Genomic DNA, 22,249 nt, shown 5'->3' on the forward strand with positions numbered 1-22,249 from the left:
AGTTTCCGCACATATAATGTGAAGAGACTGGGCTAAAGAATCCTTGGGTCCCTGAAGCAATGACCCTTGAGGCAGTGGTGTGCTCAAGTCAGCTCTCGCTGGATCATGAGAACCAACTATTACATTTGGAGGAACTTTGTGGCTTGTTGTTAAACACAGCTGTCATAAAAAAATTAAATAATATACATTAATAATAAATTTTACCAAAATCCAACAGCAAAAATACCCAAAAGTCACCACTTCCTAGTTACTTTACTACATTTTATGGTTACCTATGCCAGGGGTCAACAAACTTTTTCTGTAAGGGGACAAATACTAAGTATTTTAGGCTTTGAGGATCACAGTCTGTCACATATTGTTTGTTTCACCATGCTTTAAAAAAAGATAAAAACTAATCTTAGCTCATGGACTGCACAATAACAGGCCATGCAAGGGTCAGATGTGGTCTACGGGCCGTAATTTGCCAATCACTGATCTACGATCTTGAGGTTATTTACACTTATTTCACTCACATGGTGGAGATGCCATACAATAGTGTGCTCTTGCACATCTCTGCCCAACTCCATTTCCAGTGAGATCACATTAGTAGCTTAAAATCAGCTATGGTGAAAGTATTTACACTACAGAAATGGACAAACGCTGCAAATCAAAGCTTCTCTTCCTGGAAGCTGGCTGTTATAAGTTTACCAGCACACCACTGCCTTGAGGTCACTGCGGGAGAGAATCACAGAAAACTAAAGTGCTTTATCAACTCACCCAGGAAATCCAGAGAAGCAAAATGCAAAGGGAAAATGCCATCTCTGGAGCCAGGTGAAAAGAAAGACAGGAATACCCAGCCAGGCACGTCTGGTCATGGCTTAATTAACAGGTGGTCTTCCATGACCACCCTCAGGATTCGGGCCTCCTTTTCTGTGACTGAGATGTATCCTATTATTCTCGTCTCTCACTGTGAAAAGACTATTTCTGGCTTTGTTGCTGCCCTGGGCAGTAACAAAGCAGCTGAGGTCTGCCCAGAAGTAGCCAGGGACGGACAATGTACAAAGGGTTCATGGCTGTGAGGGAGACAAGTAAATGCCAAAGGGAAAGGCAGTTTTATGTAGAGAAGCCACCTCTGCTGTTCTGGTGTGGATTTGGGGCTTCTCTTAAAATAGAACGATAAACGTGCAGGTCTAGACTAAGCAGCAATTTTGGTTTTGGGGAAAGCTGATACCCAGCAGGATGAGGGCAACCCCGAGAAAGTTTGTTTTCAGCAATTTGGGCTCAATTAACCAGGAAAAGTGCCTGGCAAAGAACAAAACACAACCAAAACCAGGAGTATGCCTTCAGGGCATTTATGAGATGACCCTCCTACAAATTCCCAGACTATAAACTCTGCCTTTGGAGAAATGAGCTGAAACCTTAAGATCTCTGGAAGAAATCATCTCTTGTGCTCTACTCCTCTCTTCAAGTCCCAGGAAGAACTCACCCTGGACATTTATACTACCTCTCACCCACTTGCTCTGCTTCTCCTAGCTGATCATAAGGAAAACTGATAGACACTATGGTTGGTGATCTCCTAGGACTGGGCCTTGTAATATCTTTGCCCAACTCCCAGTTGCCTAATTCAAGGAGTATAAAATGCTGGGGAAATGGAAGGGAGGAGAGAGCAAGGCTTGGTGGGGACAGTGGATGAGGACACAGGTGGTGAGAGACAGCTGCATGGACAAAGGGACCCTTGAACTGACCCTTAAAGGAATAGAGAACAAAAGGAAAAGGCATCTCAGACAAAGGCAGTGGAGCAGGTAAATGAAAGATATGGTTGTTACATTAAAAGGTGCTCAAGGCCCCACATCTAGAAGCACCTTCTCAGCGCCTTCAAGTTTCTGTCTGGTTCAGCCTACTCCAACCTCCACTGAGTCCATCCAGGTGACCCAGAAGTCCTACAAGGTGCCCACCACTGGTCCCTGGGCCTTCAGCAGCCACTCATACATAAGTGTGTCTGGCACCCACATCAGTTCCTCGGCCTTCTTCCAGGTGGGCAGGAGCAGCAGCTTCTGGGGTGACCTGGGGACCAGTATGAGTATGCTCAGGGCCTACACTGGGCCCAGGGTGTGGGGAACATCACAGCTGTCTCAGTGAAACAGAGCCTGCTCAGCCCCTTAAGCTGGTAATGGACTCCAGTGCCCAAGCCATGTGCATCCAGGACAAGGAACAGACCAAGACCCTCAAGAACAAGTCTTTATCAACAAGGTGTAGAACCTAGAGCAGCAGAACCAGATGGTGGAGCCCAGTGGAGCCTCTTAGAGCAACAGAAAATGGCTCAGAGCAACATGGACAACGTGTTTAAGAGCTAGGTCAACAACCAGGCAGCAGCTGGACACAGTGGCCCAGGAGAAGCTGAAGCTGGACACAGAGCTTGGCAAATGCAAGAGCTGGTGATGGACTTCAAGAAGAAGCACAAGGGAGCGATCAAAGAATGTGCAGCGATGGAGAATGAAACTGTCCTTGCCAGAACAGCTGTGGATGAAGATTATCTGAATAAAGCAGAGCTACCTGGAGGGGCTGATGGATAAGATCATCTCCCTAAGGCCCCCATATGAAGAAGAGAACTGAGAGCTGTGGTCGTAGATCTCCAACACCTTCATGGACCTCTTCGTGTACAACAGCACTCTCTGGACCAGACAGCCTCATTGCCAAGGTCAAGGCCCAGTCCAAGGAGATCCCCAACCATAGCCAGGCCAAGGCTGAGCTTGTGTACCAGATCAAGTACAAGGAACTGCAGATACTGGCTGGGAAGCACAGGGATAACCTCTGTCACACACAGATAGAGAGTTCTGAGATGAACTAGAACATCAGACAAATCCAGACTGCAGTTTCTCAGGGCCTCAAAGGCTTCCCTGGAGGCTGTCATCACTGATGCTAAGCAGTGTAGGCAGCTGGCCATTAAGGACTCCAATGCCAAGGTGGCTGAGCTAGAGGGTGCCCTGTGGCAAGCCAAGCAGGACATGGCATGGCAGCTGCCTGACTACCAGGACCCCAAGCAGCTACTCTGGTGGACTGAACTCAATCTATCAGGGTCTCATGAGCCCTGACTTCAGCTACAGCCTGAGTTTCTTCCAGTCCAGCTTCAGCTCTGTCAGGGGCTCTGGCTCCAGCTGCTCAGCTTCTCCAAGGCCATGGTTGCAAAGAAGATTGAGACCCACAATGAGAAACTCGTGTCTGTATCATCTGATGTCCCACCCAAGTAAACAGCCACTGCCTCCCAGTCTCTCCTCTCCTATGGCTGCCATAGAGCCTTTGGGGGAATGTGCAGGGGAGCTATTGGGAACAGAAGACCCACCTGAGGCTTAGCCCCAGTCCTTATTCTACTCTCAGGGGTAGTCTACTGCCCTGGGTATCCTCTCTTGTCTTTACCCCAAACTAAAAGACAACTCAAGCATTTTTTCCCAAATAAAAGCTTTAGCTGGCTCTGCAAAAAAAAAAAAAAAAGTACAAACTCATTAATTATGAAAGAAATTCAAATTAAAAACCACAGTGAGAAGTATAAAGCCACAAGAGAATACACCTCCTACCACAACGAGAGAAAACTAGACAATCTATAAAATCGTAACTTCCCTTGAGTCCATCAGAGTATAAAGGTTACACGGCAAATCAGAAGATCTGAATTCCTGTGACTGAGAAGCCCTACCACAGATAATACACAAGAACTCTTCTACCTTTGTCAGAGCCTCTTTGGAGGAAGAGGGTAAGAAGAAAAGAGGTAGCCTTACAACAAATTCTTAAAAGTGAAGTGTGAGTTGGCATGAAGTTGAGAATCCATGGGAACCCCAGACCGAAGAGTTCATATACTTAAGCTCTTTTCCACAATCTCTGCCAGGTACTCAGAAGAACGACTGAGGCAGGCAGGACAGCTAAGAGAGCCTTCTTGGGCCTGCGGGCATGAAACCCCACCCATTTTCCAGAGCCTTTTCTCATAAGAAGTCAAAACCTTAAGCCACTAGGGGAGGGGTAGGCAACTCTCCCATTCAGGAGGCCCAGGCTAAGATTCTCTGTTTGCAGAAGGGATAAAAACATAGCTATCTGCCTCTGGGAAAAGAAGTGGGAAACCCCTCTATCCCCATGGTAACCCTCACACTGAATAACAAGTAATAGTACTCTCCTCCTGGTGGGGAAAAGAAAAAAACCCTCTTGCAACCAGTCCTCAATACTGAGCTACCACTACACACCCCATCAGAATGACCGCAATTAATTAAACTGATGATGCCAAAAATTGGCCAGGACGTAGAAAAACAAGAACTCCCCTATGGTCCTGGGAAAGGGTCTACTAAATTGGTGCAACCACTTTGGAAAAGTATTTGGCAGTACCAACTAAAGCTACACACATGTATATCCTATGACCCAGCAATTCCACTTCTAGGTCTTTGTTTTTTTTTCTAGGTCTTAATCTAAGTGAAATGAGCACAGACGTGAGCCAAAAGGTGTATTAAAGAGCATTCATGACAGACCTACTTGAAATAACCCAACCTGTAAACAAGCCAATAATCACCAACAGTACCATGTAGAAATCATATAATTGTGGTTTTTGTCACTCATTGGAATAAATACTATACAGCAGAGATAATGAACCACTACTACCTGCAACATGAATAAATCTAACCAACATGGTGAACAAAAGAAGCTAATTAAAATGAATCCATGAATTCATTTATACGAAGTTTAAAAACAAGAAACCAATATATGGGATGGAAACCAGAGAGCAATTATATTTTTGAGCATAGTAAACAGACAGGAGGAGTAGGGGGCTTCTGGAGTCCTGGAGATGTTTTACTTCTTGTTCTAGTGTTGGTTATACGGGTGAGTTCATGTGAAAATTCATTAAGCTGTACCTTTGTGATTTAACCCCTTTTCCATCTGAACATTATATTTCAACTAAAAGAAAAGTTTACTTTAAGGAAAAGTGATTGATATGATGGGAAACGTTGCCAAGTCAGCCTTGAGTTCAAGACCAAAGGGTTTATCCTTTGTTCCATTAGCAAATAAGTGCCACCCATTGTGTTTTGCTTTGGTTTGTTGTTTTTTTTTTTAAGATAATTGTAAATTCATATGCAGTTGTAAGAAATAATACGGATAAATCCAATATATTCTTCATCCAGTTTCCCCAATGTTGACATTTTCTAAACTTATAGCTCAGAATCAAAATTAAGAAATTAGCATTGAGGGCAGCCCGGTTGGCTCAGCGGTTTAGTGCCAACTTCAGCCCATGGCGTGATCCTGGAGACTCAGGATCGAGTCCCACATTGGGCTCCCTGCATGGAGCCTGCTTCTCCCTCTCCCTGTGTCTCTGTGCCTTTCTCTCTCTGTGTCTCTCATGAATAAATAAATTTAAAAAAAAAAGAAATTAGCATTGAGGGACACCTGGGTGGCTCAGCAGTTAAAGCATCTGCCTTCAGCTCAGGGCGTGATCCTGGAGTCCTGGGATTAAGTCCCACATCGGGCTCCCTGCAGGGAGCCTGCTTCTCCCTCTGCCTGTGTCTCTGCCTCTCTGTGTGTCTCTCATGAATGAATAAATAAAATCTTTTTTTTTAATTAGCATTGATACAGTCCACCCACCTTACTCAACTTTCAGCACTTGTGCATGCACTCGTGTGTGCATGTGGTTCATTCTATGCGATTTTATCACATGTGTCTATTCATGTGGCTACCACCATGGTCAGGACACAGAGTAGCTCCATCACGAGAATTCCCGGCACTATCCTTTCACAGAATGGTTGCACAAGTGATGATACATGAATACCATGGGATACTACTCAGCAATAAAAGGGAATGAACTATTGATACACAGAGGAATTATGCTCAGTGAAAAAGCCTACCTCAAAACAGTTGCAGACGGTATGGCTCTCTTTATATAACGCTCTTGAAATGACAAAACAATAGAGATGGAAACAGATGACTGGTTGCCAGGGAAGGAGGCTGACAGAAAAGTGGCTATAAGAGGATAGCATGACAGGTTTTTGAGCAGAGGAATGATATGAATCGCAAGGGCCAGAGAATCGGGCTCATTCCAAGTGCCTCAGCTACGACTTTCTAAGACTTTAATCCTCCCACCCCTCACCCATACGCCACCCCTCTACCCCTATCCCACTGCCACCCTCAGTATCTGCCTCTTGTTGCTTTTATACCTAACCAATTAGCAGTGGCTTGGGCTTTGATTAAAGGGTCTGTTGACAACACGTCTTCCCCACTGGCAGGCCCATAGAGTTTCACCTGTCCAGGCAGCACAGGCACTCACCCCTCCACGCGGTGACTCCTTGTTGGTTCTGCGGACCTCCTAGAGAAGCTGAGCATCCTTAGGCATACGTAGTGAATTAGCTGTCTTGAGAGTTTGGGAGGATGTTTTGGGCTCTTTTCCCCCCTCTTGCTTCTCTTTCTTCCCTGAATATTATTCTACTAAACTGTTTCAAAAACAAATACGTGGCAGTGGGGGGTTGGGAGGGATGGTTAGTATGACATTTCTCTGTTATTTTGAAATGAGACCCATAGGAAGCCTCCAGGCACATGGCAAAGTCTGACATAATCCAGTTACAAAGGAGGATTAAAGAGGCTGGTGAGCTTGCACGAAGAGGCAACTCCCTTACACAGTAATGGCTGGGGCTCTGGGTCCCAGAAGCCAAATAAGGAGAGAAAGCGCATTTCACAAAGACAACCAGGGAGAAAACCCATGCCTTACAGAGAGGCATACAGGCCTTCAGAACAACCAACCACTAAATAGAACTTCAACTCTGCTTCAACACTTGAACCAGGCCCTTCATGTCCTGCCAGGGACACCTTCCCTATAGTAAGGAGACAATTTAAGATACCAGGAGGGAAGAGATTCTTAGAGGAGGCCTTTACAGCTGGGCCTCAAGGATGAATAGCTTGCCAGGTGGGAGTGAGAGAGGTATGCCAAACCAAGGGAACAGCAAGGAAAGGTATGGAGTAGACTGATGTGACTAGGAGGTATGACATGCAGAGGGAAGTAGGGAAAAGTAGAGGTAGGAGAAGTAAGGTGGTCGCTGGATCAAGAAGGACCAGGACGGGCATCAGCCTTTACGGGATGGGTAAGCAGTACGAGTTTTGAAAGCAGCGGTATGACTCACTACTTTAGAAAGATTACTCAAATGGCCCCATGGAAGCAGATAACTCACAGGGGTGACAGTTTGGTCTGAGAGATCACTTAAAAGCCCACTGCCTTCCCTCATCCTCCCCACTAAGATTAAGCCAAAGAAATGATCCAACTTCCCAGGAGATTCACATGCGGAGGAGGTTTGACTATAAGCACTGCCTTCTCTTGTTGGGACATGACTTGTTAAAACAAGGATCAAGCTTTCGCTGATTAAAAAAAGAAAAAAAAAAGGCACTGCACATTGTTTAAAAGGAGTGGGGGCTCCCAGTGCTAGGCTGTAGGATTCAGACCTTCCTGAGCCTGTACAGTGAACCATCAGTACGCTGCAGAGCCACCCTGAGAAAGATCTCGTGCTGTGTTGAGGCCAGAGAGTCAGGATGCCTGCACACACCTGGCAGATGGGAAGTAGTTGACAGGTATCTGTATGAAGGTAAGCTAAGGAGCCCCCTGGGAAGGAATATACCCAAAGGGGAAGAAACTCCTAAGGATGGGGAAATTCTGAGCTCAGCCTGGTATCTGTCCTTCTAATTTGTCTCTTGACTCAGCCCCCAGTGGGATCATGTCAGACTTCTCTGTTGAGCAAAAGGTTGTAAATAAACATGGAAACACCTTGGAGCTCATGCAGCTCTGCTTGGGGACCCTCTAACAGAGGATAGCAAAAGTAGAGGAGACAGTCCGCCTCCATACACTTCTGGCATCTGAGGACCAGGGGCAGCAGCCAGTGAAGAACTGTGAGAAAAGTCACAGCCATCTACAGGCTGGCACAGAGCAGTGCCCCTGGCCGTGCCTCCCTTATAGCAGCCGTGTCCACCGCAGGAATGGTCATACCCTGCAGAGTTCTCCATGGTGGCACAAGCATGGACATTGACAGCAGCAGATATGCTCTGAGCTCATGGGAAACATACCCTAAAGAGTTTCTGGAGCCCAGATGGAGCCTCTGCATAGGCAGTCAGGGCCCAAATTAGGTTAATTTGTTTCCCAGTGTGAAGGCATGACTGCCTCACCAAAGGGCTCAGCTGTCAGGTTCTGAATGAGTGTTGTTCATTCAAGAAAATATCAGTGCTTCCAGGACAGTCTAATGTTAAAGCGGAATTAAAACTTAACTAGGGGGCACCTGGGTGGCTCGTTGGTTAAGCATCTGCCTTTGGCTCTGGTCACGATCTCGGGGTCGTGATCAGGGGGGAGCCTGCTTCTCCCTCTCCCTTCACCTGTTACTCCCCCAACTTGTGCTCTCTGTCAAATAAAAGAATGAAATCTTTTTTTAAGATTTTATTTATTTATTCATGAGAGACACACAGAGAGAGGCAGAGACATAGACAGAGGGAGAAGCAGCTCCCTGCAGGGAGCCTGATGTGGGACTCAATCCTAGGACCCCGGGATCACAACCTGAGCCAATGGTAGATGCTCAACCACTGAGCCATCCAGGCATCTCTAAATGAATAAAATCTTAAAAAAAAAATTTAGGAAAAAAAAAATTTAGGGTGCAAGCACCTGGGTGGCACAGTCGGTTGGGCATCCCGCATCAGGCTCCACTCATCGTGGAGTCAGCTTGAGATTCTCTCTTCCTCTCCCTCTGCCCCTACTGCTCCTGTGTGCGCTCTCTCTCTCTCTCTCTCTCTCTCTCTCTCTCGTAAGTAAATAAAATCTTTAAAACTAGGGTGGTAAGAAAACAATTTGACATATCTCCTCCTCTGAGCATAACAGCTCTAAGGTACAGAAGTTTGTGTAACAACTCCATCATTCCTGCTGTTTCCAGTTATGTGCCTCTCGCTACCTGTATCACTTCCCCACCTCCCCTTCTCAGGAATCAACCAGACCTATATTCAAGTGTTTAGATAACTTGGGATTTTCAAGCACAATGTAATGATGAAATTCTGGAATATCAAATGTCAAAACCAGGGCCCTGGACAAGATAACAGGAGGAACTCTTCCTAAATGGGTTACCATGGTAAAGGGAGGTTGATGGAATTGGAAAAACAACAACAACAACAACAACAATCTAGGGGAATTATTGTAATGTGAGAGATTATAAAATCTTTGTGTGAATCTATATGTCTGAGTTGGGCATGGACTAGGAGAACTGCCCTCCTTGCATGTGGTGGACACTGTGTGATCAATAAAATATCCAAAGATTTTCCTGCTCCAAGTTACTTTAGGATCCCAAGAGCCCAACTTACTAAGAGATGAGGCCTGAATAACTGTTGGAATCAAGGGCTTGCTTCTTTTCCAGTTCCAAGCTGAGAGTCATATTACAAACACATAGCTCAAGCATTGTTGTGCTAAATCAACAAACTGGTACAAACTGGCCTTCTTTCTGTCCCTCAAACACGCCAAGTTCTTTCTGCCTTCTCAATTGTTCTCCTCCTTTTTGGGAACACTCTGAGCCTAGAGCTTTGCACAGCCGCCCATTCAGCATGCAGGTCCAGCTCAAATGTCACCTCTTCGGGGAGTGGGGCTGCTCCTAGGGTGTTGGCAATGTTCTAGTTCTTGTCCTGAGTGATCGTTAACTGCACATGTTCACTCTGCAGAAATCTATTAAGCCTGTACACTTATGACGTGCACGCATTTTTGCACATGTGTTATACTTCAGTGAAAGTTTATTTTGCAAAATAAGTCACCTCCTCAGGGAAGCCTTCTCCGACCATCCCATGCTCCCCACCCTCTGACCCTCGTGTTAGCCTTATTTATGGTCTTCATGACACTATAATTATTTCAAATCAACTTGTCTATGTTTGTGTCTACTTATTGATTTTCTGTCTCCTTCTCTAGAATATAAGTACCAAGAGAGAACAAGGACAGTATCTGTCTTGTTCCATGCTGTGTCCCTATTGTTTGTGACAGTGCCTGGCAAAGAGTAATCAAGAAAGAATGAATAATACATGAATAAATGGATAGCAGCTTTCCCCCCAGCCCTGTTGTGAATTATCTGCATACTTGGAACGTCTCTGAATGAAGGATGAAGATGTCTCCTTTTGTGAGTCATAGAAACCAAGAATTCTCAAGACCTTTGAGACCACAATACACTCTGGTCATACATTTCTCCTGGTGAAGAAGCAAAGATCCTGCCCTGAAATCCCTTAGTCCTATGACCCCTTGCAGGCTGTGTGATCGCCCTACCTCAGTGGCAGTTGTGAAAATTAAGTGAGAAAATAAATGTAAACGTGCTTCATTTTTTAAAATTTTGTTTCTAAGTAATCTCTCCACCCAATGCGGGACTTGAACTTACAACCTCAAGATCAAGAGTTGCATGCTCTGTTGACTGAAGCAGCCAGGTACCTCTAAACCTGCTCTTAAAAGTAATATAAATGGAAATAGGAGCTCCCGGGTGGCTCAGTCGATTAAACATCTGCCTTCAGCTCAGGTCATGACCCAAAGTCCTAGGATCAAACCCCACATTGGGCTCCTTGCTCAGTGGGGAGTCTGCTTTTCCCTCTGCCTCCCCTGCTTGTGCGTGTACTCTCAATCTAATAAATAAATAAATAAAATCTTTTTAAAAATAGAAATATAAAACTTTGAAAGAGACTATCATCAATATTTTTTAAAGATTTATTTATTTGAGAGAGAAAGTGTGTGTGAGTGGGGGAGGGGCAGAGGGTGAGAATCTTCAAGCAGACTCCCTGCTGAGTACAGAGCCTGATGTGGGACCTGATCTCACAACCCATGAAATCATGACCTCAGCTGAGACCAAGAGTTGGATATTCAACTAACCCAGGTGCCTTGGTCAATATAATTACTTTTAGAATCATTCAAGGAATGGCAATGGCTTTTGGTAGAATTCATTTACTTCTTTTTAATATAATTTCATGCAACATTTACTGAGCTCCCCCTACTACAGACAAGGCATTATGAAGATAAGTGGGTGTCCCAATAAGTGGATGTGTTCACTAACATAGAAGTTCTCCAAACCCCATACTTTTGAGATTTTTTTATGGAGGCTTCATCGCGGAGGCATAATGGATCATTAACTTCATTTCCAATCCCTCTCCCCCCTCCCACCTCTGGAAAAAAGGTGGTGGAGCTTAAAATTCCAAGCATCTAATGATGGCGTGGTCTCCCTGGTGACCAGAGCCCATCCAGGAGCCCACCAAGAGTCATTTCATTAAAACAAAAGGCATTGCTATTACCCAGGAAATTACAAGGGGTTTAGGAGCACTGTGTCAGGTATCAGGATCAAAGACCAAATATTAGTGTCTTTATCACTTAGGAAATTAAATAGGTTTAATTAATATAGTTTTTTCTATTATTTCACAGCTACTAATATAAAATACATGAGACAGGCTTCCATAAGATGTCCCAAATTGCTGATACTTTTAATTGGATAGTCAAAAGATTCCCCATTGGCTCTAAGACTGACCTATGGAAATGACCATATTTTGCCAATTAACAAATGCAAATTTCTATTTATACTATCACTGTGGAGAACTGCTTACATCCTTACTTAGGTAGTAAGTTCCTGATTACAATTCTCTGTGTCAAAATAATTTGTTAACCTCAGGTCCTGCTATAATATACATAATACAGACACTTAAACAGAGTGCAGAGAAGTCAAATATTTTCACTTATTTATGGACACTGATTCTCTCATCCAGAGCAAAACCATCTGCATAAAGTTCATAATCAATTAGAAGTAAATAAATAATTTGTGAGGCTAGTTAATTAACTTATAAATTGAATCCCCACCCCCTGCCCCCTGGAATGGCCAGAAGTTTATAAGGTTCTCATCAAAGTTTCAAGACATGAATCAATTACATCCATTAATGAAACTCTTTCTACTGTGGGTATCCATTTGATTCTACAGATATATCCCAGGCTCCTGGTTGTACTTATCTCTGCACCAGTTATTAAAATAACTAAGATGAGTTCAATCCCATAAACCCACCCTACAGAGCCATCTTACCAAGCAACCCTGCCTGCCAAAAGAGAGTTGAACTTCAAATAATTAAGAGTAGGCATGATTAGTATTAATTGGGTTTTAGTAAAACACGAAATGACTCATTTCCTGATTTTTAAAAAGTTTATTTATACATTTCTCCCTATTTCCACATTCTGTTTTCTTGAAATACTTCCAAATGAACTAAAATTAAATATGTCCTTTTACATTTCCTGTGGAAAACAACTGGAAAAGTCTTTGGAAATTACCTAAAATCTCACAAAGTCCCTCAAAGCCTTCCCAAGAATCAAAGAAATTGCTGGAAATTTTTAAATAAATAAATGCTTTTTTTTTTTTCCTAAGTGGGAAATACTTTTTTTCTTATCACTTCCTCAAAGTCCATGGATCTCTCCTCTGAAATGGGCTCCAGGGACATGCAATAGCCATGACAGGCACCTCTTCCCCCACCTTTCTCAATGGACCTTTTCCTGCAAATGAAGTTTTGAAACTCACACTGAACTATGTTTTGAACATATGAGAAGAACTTGATAAGACAGGAGAAATGCTTTAGAAAGCAAGGACAAGGCAAACACAGATTTGAGGGGATCACTTACCAGAAATTAGAGTTTCATTTCCAGATCTTGGGCAGAGAGTAGGAGGCCCTTCCAGGTACAAAATGAGTGAAACCCACTCCTGACCTCAGAGAGGAATTGTCAGGAAGAGAAAGGAGGGTGCTCCTCCACAGAGGGAAAAATTAAAATATTGATACTATCAGTAAGAACTCTGGGATTTACAAACTTCATGTATTTGAGAAAAATGAGGGCACTTACCAGGGGATGTTAAAGTGTCAAATCTGTAGCCACAGTGGTACATTTAGATAGTTCGTCCTGTTTTCTTTCTACTGTGAAAACAATCCCACAAAATCAAAAAGCATATATGAATGTTAGAAATATAGTATCAGGGATCCCTGGGTGGCGCAGCGGTTTGGTGCCTGCCTTTGGCCCGGGGCGCGATCCTGGAGATCCGGGATCGAGTCCCACGTTGGGCTCCCGGTGCATGGAGCCTGCTTCTCCCTCTGCCTGTGTCTCTGCCTCTCTCTCTCTCTGTGACTATCATAAATAAATAAAAATAAAATAAAGATTTAAAAAAAAAAAAAGAAATATAGTATCAAAGACACTGTGGCTAAAGACAAGGTATAGGAAGCCCGAGTCAAGACCAGAGACCAAACTCAGGATGTGACAAGATGGCCCGGCTGCCCTGCAGGACTTGTCATGGAAACCCAGCATTCGCTTGCAGAACCAGTTCCTGGCTTAGAGCAGAGCCAGATGAGAGCAACGCCCATATTCTCATGTGGTCATCTCGGGCCCCCAGGATTCCCTCCTTTGAGGGAAGGACTTTTAAACTTGAACGGTTCCTTCCAGAAGACCAACCACATGGCAGCCCCTCAGCTACATTTCATGACTGAACTCTACCATCCTAATGTAAACAAGCTGGGGAAAATATGTTTAGATATATTGAAAGATAAGTGGTCCCCAGCACTGCAGGTCTGCACAGTTCTGCTACTGACCCCCGCTTGGTGAAGCCCTTCCAGTCCAGATGATCCATTAGCAGATGATATAGCGGAGCAGTGGAAGATCAACAAAGCCCAAGCTGGAGAAATAGCTGGAGCGTGGACTAGGCTATATGCCATGAATAATATTTAAAATCAATCTGATCATCAAGTGTGCATCACTTCCCCTAATCTGCCAAGACTTCTTCCTTTTTTGTTTGCATTTCATGGACACAGTCTTAGAAACATTACAGAACAAAAGCCCAGACATCTCTAGTCCTTTGGTGATTAAATGCATAATAGCAAATCTATGTCTTGTCCTGATTCACTGTTGCAGAGCATGATCAGAGGCTACAAGTACCGTCTGGATTGCTGCGAAACATTTAAAAGCAGTGGCCCCTCTCTGCTTTTATTCATTTCCCCTACTATGGTTTAAGTACAAAGAATTGCGAACGAAGGTAGCTGTCAGGGTTAGCTGCAGGGATGTGGCTGTTTTTCTTTATCTTTTTTTTTTTTTCCCTGGGGGAGAAACAGTTTTATTTTAGTTTTATGGGCTCTTCCGCCCCCCCCTTTTAATGGTGATCTAATTGCATTTGGTTAAAAGTACTAACCAGTTCTTTAAAATATGCTCTGTGGCCAAGTCTAACTTTATTTAGATGCTGTAAATGGACAAGCTTGATTGTTGAACCAAAATGGGAACATTAAGCAAACATCACAGCCTTCACTAGTAACACATTGTGACTTTCTTGTCAAGTGTAGAGTCCTTCCTTCAAGAAAAAGCCTGTGACCATTTCCTATGGCTTGCCTGGAAACTTCTATAAATCTTAGGTTTTAGTAAAATATTTTTTGTTATTCAAAAAAAGACAAAGTATAATATACAGTGGGGAAAGGACAAACTCTTCAATTGGAAAAGCTGAACAGCCACATGCAAACGAATGAAACTGGACCTTTACCTCACACCATACACAAAAATTAACTCAAAATGGAATAAAGACTTAAACATAAGATCTGAAATCACAAAGTTTGAAGAAAAGAGGGGCAGGAAGCTCCTCGATATTAGTCTTGGCAACAATTTTCTTAATCTGACCGCAAAAGCAAAAGCAACAAAAGCAAAAAGCAAGCAGGACTATGTCAAACTAAAAAGGTTCTGCCCAATAAAGAAACGTCAATAAAATGAAAAGGCAACTACTGAATAGGAGAAAATATTATCAAATCATATATATAATAGGTTAATATCCAAAATACATACAGAATTCATACAACTCAGTGGCGAAAAAAAATCAATAAAAAAAAGGCATAGGATCCAAATAGACATTTTCCCAAAGAAGACGTATACTTGGCCAACAGGTACACAATAAGATGCTCAACATCACTCGTCATCAGGGGAATGCAAATCAGAACATAATGACATATCACCTCACATCTGTTAGAATGGCTACTATCAAAAAAAAAAGAAAAGAAAAAAGAAAAAGAAATAACAAGCATTAGTGGAGATAAGAGAAAAGGTAACCCTGCGCAGTGTTGGTGGGAATGTAAATCGGTGTAGCCACTGTGGAAAACAGGATGGAGCTTCCTCAACAAACTAAAAATAGAACTGCTATATGACACAGCAATTCCACTTCTGGCTATTTATCACAAGAAAACAAGAACACTAACTCAAAAAAAAAAAAAAAAGAACACTAACTCAAAAAGATATGTGCATCCACCTGTTCACTGCAGCATGATTTGTAATAGCCAAGATATGCAAACAACCCAAGTATCTATCAATGGATGAATAAAGAAAATGTGACATGTGGCTGGCTGGCTGGCTGGATAGAATGGAATATTCAGCCATAAAAAAAGAATGAAATCTTGTCATTTGTGACAACATGAATGGACCTTAAGGGCATTATGCTAAGTGACATAAGTCAGATAGAGAAAGACAAATGCTTTATAATCTCACCTATATATGAAATATATTATTTAAAAAAAAAACAGATACAGAGATTGGTGGTTGCCAGAGGCAGAGGGTACAGGATGGGCAAAATAGGTGAAGGTCAAAAGGTACAAACTTCCAGTTATAAAATAAATAAGTCACGGGGATGTCATGTACAGTAAGGCAACTCTAGTCAATAATGGTACACTACATATTTGAAAGTTGTTAAAACAGTAAATCTTGTAAGTTCTCATGTATGGTTATGGATGTCAACTAGACCTACTGTGGTGATCATTTGCAATATATACCAATATTGAACCAAACTAAAATAAAAGACAAGGAATTACTTAAGACTTACATTTCAGCTCTTAGGTTTACAGTCTCACCTTACATAGCTCTGTTTTGAGTGTGTTGAACTTTCACATATGCTTTCAGAAATGTGGATATGTACAAAGGGATTACATGCAACCTAGTGGTTTCCACAACTATGTCCAATCACATCGTGCACAATGGAACACTCCAAGCAAATAGCCAAGCCCCCACAGACCCAAGTGGAGGCTTGACAGGAAGCACCAAAACCAAGCATGGGGGGCCAGGTCAAAGTGGATCCTAGGCCCCCAAACTCAGGAAGGCTTGAGGGTAGAAGAGAGTTAGAAGGCCATGTCTGCTGGCTGCTGGGACTAAGCACCAAGGGGAAGTAGGAAAGCTCCTCACAGAAGGTCTGCACAAACCTCAATGTGCATGAGACACTCTACTTATTTGGAAGGAATAGTAAATAGTCAGTGCCAAATATATACAAAATAGGTTGCTCCAGAGACTCCTTATTTGAGAGAAAATGTGTAATTTGAACTATGATTTGCACTGTCTGGTCTGGAAATACCTAGTCAAGAAAACACAAATGTTCTTTCAGAGCTAATTCTAGAGCAGTGCTATCCAAGAAATATTAGGTGAGCCACACACACAGTTTTAAATTTTCTAGTAGCCATATTTAAAAGCAAATAGAAACGGATGAAATTAATTTTAATAATACATGTTAACCCAATATATCCAGTATTACAAAATGTAATCAATATAAATATTATTAAGATGTTTTACACTACATTTGTCACACTAAGTCTTCAAAAATCTGGCATGTTTTTTATACTTCTAGCACATCTCAATATGACTGCTAAATTTTCATTGGAAATGCTTAACTGTATTAGATCACAAAACTTACAGCTGAAAAAATCTTCACGTATCCAAGTTGTTTCACGGTTGTTTCACAAGTTTTCCAGTAACTGAGTTTCAGTTTCTAAACTTAAGTTTATTAAACAAAATTTAAAACTTCCATTCCCCCCAAAATTTTAAAAATTAAAAAAAATTAAAAATAAAACTTCCATTCCCCAGTAATAGCAGCCACACTTCAAGTACTCAGTAGCCACACGGCTAGTGGCTTCCATAATGAATAGCGCAATTCTAGACAATCAAGCTGCATGCCTGGCTGTTGTCACAATAAAACCACCACTGAATGTCTACTCAGGAATAGATAGCAACATAACAGAAATAATAATGCTTTTATTTTGAAGAATGCTTTGAGATTTAGAAAATGCTGTGTAAACCCAAAAGTTTGGAATATGATAGGTGGTGTATGGGCTTTGACAGAAAAAAATATTTGAGTTCAGACTCCAGGACTGACACCTCCTACTTGACCTTTCACATGAGCTTTACCCAGCCTCAGGCTCCACATTTGTAGAAGGGGATTGATATTATATGCCCCATCAAGCTCATGGAGTTGATCTGAAGATCAAATAAGATGATATGTGAGGCACCTGGGTGGCTCCGTAAGCTAAGCGTCTGCCTTGGGCTCAGGTCATGATCCCAGGGTCCTGAGATTGAGCCCTGCATCAGGCTCCCTGCTCAGTGGGGGAGTCTGCTTCTCTCTCTCTCTCTCTCTCTCTCTCTGTCTCTCTCTCTCCCTCCCCCCCTTCCTCCCTGCTCATTCTCTCTCAAATAAATAAATAAGATCTTAAAAAAAAAAAACAAATAAGATGATATGTGGAAAAATGGGTGTAAGTTATAGAGATGTTAGTTATTATTATAGTAATTATATCAAATAAGTATCATCCTGTTTTATAAAAAGGAAATGTAATCTCAGGAATTCAATTAAAGAACCCAAAGTCACACAGTCAGGACCTTGCTGAGGAAGGCCCCAAGAGTATATTTTCTAGCTCCAAATCAAATGCTTTTTCCACCACTGGTACTACAGATGCCTTATATACAATCTAAACACTCAACTTCAATCTGAGGCTACTTAGAGGTTAAGAAATTTGAATCAAGAAATTAGGATTCAATCAATACAGCAAAAGATGATGAAAAAAGCCCAACATGCTCTGAAAAAATAGATAGGCCATGACTGGAATGACCGGTTTCATCACATAAGGTTTTAAAGGCTGGTTTACCAAATTATTTCTCAAAACTTGTCAGAAAAATCCAGACTTCTCAAGTGTTTTCTAATATAGGTGGCAATTTGTCCCTTAAAGAAACATTAACAGCTCCTGAGGAGACGGGGTCATTTCTTAAAAAGGTACAGAACTTTTGGGGATAGATCAGAATCAAAAAACTATTTCTAAACCTAGCAACACTTTCAAAGATAACTACTGTTTGAAACCTGAGGTTTAAATAGTAAAAGGATTGCTTCTTCTAACAATGTGAATGAGAATCTCCTTGCTTTAGTTTACTGCATTGATTTTTAAAGTCAAAGCTGATGGTTTCTGTGTAAATCTTTCTGTGAAAGTAGAGAATTGTTCAAGTTAACAACAAAGTGGCTATCTTCTAGAGGCCAGGCATCATGTAGGGTCCTGGCAGGGGAGGAAGCAACACATGATAAATAATAAATCCCAGTCCCTCCTCCCACGATCCCCAATCTCAGTTGATGTCTTTGTATCTTAGTTCATGAGAAAAGTGAAACACCAGGAGCCAACCACTCAACGATCCCACCACCAAATCGACACGCTGCCTTCTTTCCAATGCAGTGGGTGAAGCCAGAAATAGCAGAGAAGACCTTCACCTTAATTTTTCCTTCCAAATCTCACATGAGTGTGTCTGATAGGTGGAAGTTGAATTACATCCAGAACTCTAACAACAAGAAAGCCAGGGATCATTTTTTCTCATGTCCTGTATACAATTTAGCAGCAAATTTCTGATGATTCCACTTTCAAAATATATTCTGAATCCAACTATCATTTGTCTCTTCTACAAATAGATATCATTCTAGTCTAAACCACCATCATCTTCACCCAGATAGCAAGAGCCTCCTAACCAAATTCAAATTTGGAATTTGGTTCCAATTCTGATTCTAATTATACTCCCTTATAATCTGTCCTCCAAACAGCAGCCAGTATGATTTTAAAAACTAAATCAGATCATTCCATGCCTCTGCCCTCAACTCTCCAAAGGCTTTCCATAGCCTCTGATCCTGCAGGAGAGATAAATAAATAAATGGCCATGCTTTCTTAGAGAAACACAAGAGCAGCAAAAGCATGACATCTACCCCACTCTTGCCTTCCAAATCTTAGATAAGTGCAAGCAATTGGTGGAAACTAAATTACATATAGAACTCAAACTGCAAAGAAAGCTAGGAAAAATGTAGCCTCTTACTATAGGAAGGCCCTGGAAAAAGAGGTTGGAATATATATTAAGACCAACTTACCATGTTCCCACACTATTCATTGCAGCAGCATTTACAAGAGCAATTGATAAGTAGAAAGCAGACTAAATGCCCAAAAGCAAAAGGCTGGTAATAGAATGTGTATATCCAGGTAATAATATGCTCATTTTTGATGAACATTTTATCAATGAAGTGAAAAATCTTACAACATATAATATACTAAGATAAAATCTTGTCAGAAAGTTGTACATTTTATCTGATCTCACTTTTGGGGCAACTGGGTATATTTAAATATAGCCTATATATTATTTTTAAAGGTATAATTATGATATTTTGATCATGTAGGAAAATCTCTTGTTCTTAAGAGATGAATTCCCAAATCCCATGAACTTTTTAACTAGTTTCAAATAACTTAGAATAAAAGCATAGAGAATTTTAACAACTGATGGATCTAGGAAAATGACATATGGCACTCATTGTGCTACTCCCTCTCCTGTTGGTTCAAAATTTCTCAAAATTAAAATTCAGGGAGAAAACTGCTGTTGAGCAGTGGCTGGTTTGTAAGGATGCCCTGAGTTCAGGCTATCTTCTCTGCTCAAGCAACATCTTAAAAACTTTGTGCTCTTAGACGGCATGTGTACAATGTTGTCATCTCCAGTAACCCAGGATGGGTTTAGGTTGCCCTTTCTTCTTGTTCGCATTCTTGTAATATATTCTGAGAAACTGCAACTGTTCCAGAGCACACACACAGAAAATAATTAAATGGGTGATGCCAGATACACGGCATATACACCACCAGAACCCCTACCACGCCGATGGCAGACATAACTAATCAATCAGGGTACTCTATCCTGCTGAACTTCATTATGCCTCAGAATCCTTCTCAACACAGTTCTCCAGGTACCCATGATCAAGGCACTGGAGCTGGTGAGATAAAACCTTTGCCATCCATTTATTAAACAGACTACCTTCAACAAAACCTTAAAATACTATGATTTTCATGAGGGCCTCTGAGGTAGCTATGCAAAAAAAGCTCAAAACCTGAAACCGAAGGGGGGGGGGGGGTAAAGGTATTAAACAGGTGATGGGGATTAAGGAAGGCACTTGTCCTGATGAGCACCAGGTGATGTATGGAAGTGTTGAAACACTATATTGTACACCTAAAACTAGTATTACACTGTAGGCCAACTAACTGGAATTTAAAAAAAAAAAAAAAAAAAAACATTTTTTTACTACATTAAGTATATTTACAAAAAATTAACATGAAACCAAATACCTCAATCCACCCATTGCCTCTTACTTCTTGAACCTTGGGAAAGTCTCTGAAAGTTCTCTGCCCTTCAGCTCCCGTGTCTGTAATGAACTTTCCTCACAAAGTTATCAGTGGTTAAAATGAGACAATGGATACTGTGTAAATTTGTACATCAAGAGTGGCATCATGAAGACTGGAAAAGTCACTTTTGGAAAAGCCAGTTATTAGAATATTGATTATAATTCAGAATAGGAGTTCTACAAGCCTGAAGGAAGGATTATTTGTTTTTTATTTTTTTTAAGCTAGTCCAGAAAAAGGACAAATTCTTAATGTCCTTCTCAATGTCCTTTTGCTGGTTCTTCATTTCTCTGATTTCTGAAAGTCTCAAGGCTCAATCCTTGGACCTTTGTGCTATTCATACCATAGGTAATTTCCCCTAATCTCATGGCTTTAAGTACAACTCATACGCCTTTGATTCCCACACTTTGAAAATATAACAGGATGTTATAAAAGGAGTTGGAGGCAAGGCTTCAATACCACAGACATAAACACTGATTAACTAAGGGGCCCACGCATATCAAGATTTTCACAGTGGTATCTGAGAACAGTTTACCTTGGGCCCCTCACTGTAATTAAGATTATAAAATCTTCTAGATTTTGGAGTTGACTTCTAGAAATTGGAGAGAGGGGATTTGTGAAATTTCTTTTAAGACAGCTATGCTGAGGGATCCCTGGGTGGCGCAGCGGTTTGGCGCCTGCCTTTGGCCCAGTGCGCGATCCTGGAGATCCGGGATCGAATCCCACGTCAGGCTCCCGGTGCATGGAGCCTGCTTCTCCCTCTGCCTGTGTCTCTGCCTCTCTCTCTCTCACTGTGTGCCTATCATGAATAAATAAAAATTAAAAAAAAAAAGAAAAAAAGAAAAAGACAGCTATGCTGAGTATCTCCTCTCACTGGAGAATAAAAAGGGTGGGGAAGTCAACCTTCAGTTCAGATCTAGGGACAAACTATGACTTAGAGAACTGATATGTGTTCCTTGAAATTTGGAGAAAGGGGAATGATGGGAGCTGCTTAATTCCCTGGAGACTGCCTGCCCCCAAGGGAATCTAAAGGTGAGAGGTTGCTAAAGTAGCAGAGAAGAGATATTCCCTTGGGGATCCGCTGAGGCACAGGGTATGTGCTTCCTGTGGACAGGAGGTGGGCCACGCAGGAAAGGCACCCAGGAGCCACTTGGTGGGGTGATGGGACTATAAGCGAGAGTCTGTGTGGTGTGAGCTGCAGGAAAACTAGTGGCAGCTGGAGGACAGGATATATGACCCATTCCAATGGTACTGCAGAAAGAGGAGCCACAGCAAGGGAGCAGCCACAGAAACCCCAAAAGAACCAAGAAAGACACCACTAGAAGTATTAGCTAGACTCCAAGAAAGTGAGATCTGATTAGGGCGGTCTCCATCAAGTGGGGACTTTCTGATCCCTTCCCCCTGTACTTCCCAAGGCGTCCAACTCTGGAGTGGTTGAAAGCATAGCTAATGAGGAGAACATAAGCAGGAAAGAGAAAAAAAAAGGCAACCATAGTTTCTTTCCCACTGGGAGAAGTTGTTCCTATCTGCTGCAGGCCCTAGCTTGACATATTTGAAGGTAGAGGAAGAGGTTTAAAAGTAGAAAAAAAAATGGAAGCAGAAGGAATATGGCCTTTTAATAAGTATTAATAAACTAAACTGGACATTCTTATTTCTGAACCAAGGCTCTGGTTTCCTGCCTAAAGAAAATCGTAGAAGACTTACTGTTACCAAAGAGCAACCCGAAAAAATCATGGTATTCGCCAGAGATTTCACCCAACAACAGAGAAAACTACTCCTCCACCAAAGAAATGTTAAA

General features: G+C 42.0%; 1 pseudogene; it reads left to right on the top strand.

Moving 5' to 3' along the window:
* Positions 1-2,575: 2,575 nt before the first annotated feature.
* On the top strand, positions 2,576-13,714 carry LOC112649735 (ubiquitin-conjugating enzyme E2 N-like; annotated as a pseudogene).
* Positions 13,715-22,249: the final 8,535 nt, after the last annotated feature.

This window comes from Canis lupus, chromosome 11 (genome assembly GCF_003254725.2).
Source record: "Canis lupus dingo isolate Sandy chromosome 11, ASM325472v2, whole genome shotgun sequence".
NCBI classification, from domain to species: domain Eukaryota; kingdom Metazoa; phylum Chordata; class Mammalia; order Carnivora; family Canidae; genus Canis; species Canis lupus.